Genomic DNA, 4279 nt, shown 5'->3' on the forward strand with positions numbered 1-4279 from the left:
CTCCGCTCAATGTCAAAATGGAAGAACAGTCAGATGTAGTATTGTTTGAATCACTGAGGAAGCTGCAATTGATGAAGCTTACTATTGATTGTCTCAAGGTTTGTGAATTCAATCATTCTTTGCTTTTGTTTTTTTGGCAATCTGTTCTGGCTTTTAATTTTTTTTTTTTTTGCGAGTTCTCTAATTCTTGGAATTACCTTTGCCATGCAATTGAGATTGGAAAGGCTATTAATCCTCTTAGAAAGCATGCTTCAAAAAGGATATCTGTTAACTCACACGAAAGCTTATTGAGTATCAATTATTTCTAACAAATTTTTGTTTGCCATCCATGGTATTAATAATCAGTGGTTTAGAACGGCATCGACGAGGAGGCTGAGACGCGTAGAGAAGGAGAGTATATGACCGCCGGGTCGGGCTGTTGGGTTAGGATCCGATTTTCTAATGGTTTGGGTTCGTCTGTGGGCCTGAATCCTGAAAAAAAACTAACATGCCGTGTTAGCAAAATTTAACGTTGTTAGTGACAGAATGGACAGAAGGACTAACGTGATTAATTTTAAATTTTTTGAGGAAGATTTTGATTAATTTAATCTTTCGGAGATCAATATGGAGATCGGGTGATCTTTTAAAAATTAATTTGACTATTTACTCTTACTTTATAGTAGAACACTTCAAGTTTTTGTTTTTTTCTTCTGGTGACTATAGAACACTTTAAGTTTAACATATATTTTTTCACTTTTTGTTTCCTTGCACTAGAAGACATGTACCACACCTATCAAACCAAATTTTTTTTCACAAAATATTTGTTTTTTATTATTATTATTATTATTATTATTATTATTATTATTATTATTATTATTATTATTATTATTATTATTATTATTCCCCTCGTGTATCATCATCTTTTATTTTACAAAGATAATCATTAAATGACAAAGATATTATTTCTTTCTTTCAAGATTTCAAAAACTAAATTCTTTTATGACAAAATAATATTTTAGTCAATTGAATATTATGAACAGATAATATGTTGGCATTTTCCATTTTATAAATGTATTTCAATACCTTGCACTAACACAAACGTGATCCTCTAAATCCTCCTTGAAGTAAACAACAATATGTGAAATTGCATTGTTCAGAATTACAATAATGAAACCCTTAAAACTTTAATTGGGAAGTTGTGGATCTCATCAGTCTAAGGATTTTTTTTTCTTAATAGGGTTAATGGTCTAGAGAGCTTTCCATACTGCACTATTACACTTAAATTCAGAACCAAATACTATTTGCCATACTCTATCACCCTTCTTGACCCTTCCTTTGGCTTCTGTGTAAGCCAATTCATACCATAACGAGCTGCTAGATGTGTTTCCAAAACGATAAAGGGTCATTCTTGATGGCTCCATATGCCATGGAGATAGCTGCAAATTCTTCTCCAACTCATCCAAAACGGCCCTGCCTCCTGCGTGAATGCAAAAATGTTCGAATGCAAGTTTGAAATCTGGAATATACGTTTTGACTTTCATCTTTAAAAGTTTCTTGGAAACCAATGTTGCAAAGAATAATAACTGCTCAGATGTTGAAAGCACAAGAGGGCCTAATGTGGTGATGTTGGATTTCAAAGCATCTTCTACAATCGTCATAAAGTCTTTTGATAATGTGACACCAACTTTGCCATTGGCATCATCTTCTTGTGTAACGCAGCTAAAGCTCTTGTCTTCACTGGCCTTGTTCGTGCGAACAGTGTGAAACAATTGGTATTTTGACCATCTCCAGTCGGATCTTTTGTTAAAAAGTAAAATTGCAGCTCCTCCCACACGGAACAAATAATTTGAGACGAGTTTCGATCGATCATTTCCGGTATACCAATTCAAAGTAATATTCTCCGTACTAACTACCAATGCGTATGAGTTGGGATGTACTTGGAGAAGATCTTTAGCAAGATCAATTGATATAACTCCGGCACTACACCCCCATTCCACCCAAGTTAAAGCTCTTTATATTCCCTCGGAGCTTATAGTGATTGACAATATTTGCAGACAGAGATAGAGTTGGATTGAACAGGCTACAATTTACAATCAAAATCCCAATGTCTTTTGAATTTATTGAAGTCTTTGCTAACAGATCATCCATTGCACCAAACATTACATCCTCTGCTTCTTTCCTAGCTGTACTCATTGAAGGGTTTGGAGGAATGCAAAGGACAGCCTCAGGAAGATAAGTGTTGTCCCCAAGACCAGATCTCTCAAGAATTTTTCGTTGGAATTCGAGATTTTCCTCTGTGAAAAAACCACTCATTCGAGATTGCTCCATAAATCTTTGTTTTGAGCATTGCATAGATTCTCGGGCCTTGTAGGTGGAAAAATCGACAAGGTACACCGGCCGCGGTCGAGTCACAAAGTATAAGGTTGTTAAAAATACAAGGAGGGTGGAGCATAGAATGAGAAATACCAAGTTATATTGCAGATGCTCCCAAATATCATAAACATCTTTTATTGTGAAAGTGGACAGCTCCGCAAGTATAATTCCCACAAGAGGGGAAAAATAGAGGTACATTCCATGGGTTATGAGGTAATGATAACCAAGCTTTACATACTTCAGTTTAACGGATTTCTTGAAGTCAGGAAGATTCTGTGTGGATGATTGCATCGATGGCGTCTTTGATTTTGTCTCTGCCATTTTACCCTTTTCTAAATTCAAATCAATTTTGGTTGCACGATATTAATTTCTATAAATGAAGATGAATATATATATATAGCTGAAATTGATGTTTTGTAGCTTACAATGAAGATTCATGTAACAATATTAATAAAAGCTAGCTTTCTTAGACAAATTCATGTACCCACTCAAATTCAATTTTGATATGAATTTGCATCCATGCAAATTTAAGCATAGATGCAGTGATGTTAATAATTTTGTTATTAATAAAAATTTAATAAATATATAAATAAATAAGATAAATGCATTACCATTAGAGAAATAGCATTTGCATTCCTTATTCATATGGAAGAGTTCAATTTACCAATTTAATATGCCAGAAACTCATTTCAAAAAGGGTAAAATGGAAAGAAAGGTTGAAAGGGAATTTTAATTACCTTGAAATGTCAAAGTCATTGAAGAAAGTAGGAGCGTCGCCCTCGGAAATGAAGAGACAAGTGAATTTGAGCAACAGTAAATAAAGGAAATATATATTAAAAAAAAAACTACTCAAATGAAGATGCTAAAAATATCTTTTTATGAAGATTTTTGTGTTAAAAGTGTATTTTATTTGTTTAGCCACACTTTAAAAAAAATAATACTTTTATAACACATCAAAATCAAACCATACATTTCATCATCTAATAGTAAAAAAGAAGTATCATCATATGAAGACAATAATAAATTTTTTATGTAGTATCACAAAAAAAAACTCAATAATGGTCTAATGTGGTAAACAGAACATCGTTACATGCATTATTATATGGCATTAGTTGGTAGACATACATATGTCGTCTGTTTTGTTAGGGTGTTAGAAAGGAATAAGAGAAAGCTCTCAAAGAATGCTGGACATCAAATCAGGGGATGTATTATACGCGTAGCATGAATGCATGTTCAAATTTATTTCTATATTATGCACCATTTTTATGTATTAATTTATATATTTTAATTTTTGTATTAAAATTAATTGATAAAAAGTGAAAAAGATAAAAAAATCTTTTATAGCATAAAAAGAGTGTACAAAAAAAAAGTAGTATAAATATCATTTATATTTTTATAGAGGATAAAATATATCTTTTGTCCTTAACGTTTGCGATATTTTTTAAAATTATCTCTAACGTTTAATTTTATTCAATTTTGTCCATAACGTTTTCAATTCATTCAATTCTATCCCTCACATTTTCAATTTCTATCAAAACTATCCTTGAAATTTTTAAATTTTTTTTCTAAAATTTTATATGAAATTAACGTTCAACGATAATTTTGATACAAATCAAAAACGTTAAAAACAAAATTTTAATAAAACTAAACGTTAAGGATATTTAAAAAAAATCACAAATATTAAAAAAAAACATAATTTATCTTTTTATATATTATTATTCAATTTGAACATTTTTATTACCACGTGTCACTATATCTTTTTTCTAATGTTTTTGTTTTATTCTTGCTATTATGGTTTAATTTGATGAATCGGTCTCAACATTCCTGGTACTTTTTCATATTATAAAAGCATTTGTGTCCTTAAAAGATCCAAAGATACTTTTTCCATCTTAGAATTGTTTTCATATGTTGTTGTATTTGGGCGGAA

At 31.2% G+C, this 4279-nt stretch overlaps 1 pseudogene; it reads right to left on the bottom strand.

Moving 5' to 3' along the window:
- Window positions 1-1138: 1138 nt before the first annotated feature.
- LOC112799844 (3-ketoacyl-CoA synthase 11-like) lies at window positions 1139-2673 on the bottom strand (annotated as a pseudogene).
- Window positions 2674-4279: the final 1606 nt, after the last annotated feature.

This window comes from Arachis hypogaea, chromosome 5 (genome assembly GCF_003086295.3).
Source record: "Arachis hypogaea cultivar Tifrunner chromosome 5, arahy.Tifrunner.gnm2.J5K5, whole genome shotgun sequence".
NCBI lineage: Eukaryota > Viridiplantae > Streptophyta > Magnoliopsida > Fabales > Fabaceae > Arachis > Arachis hypogaea.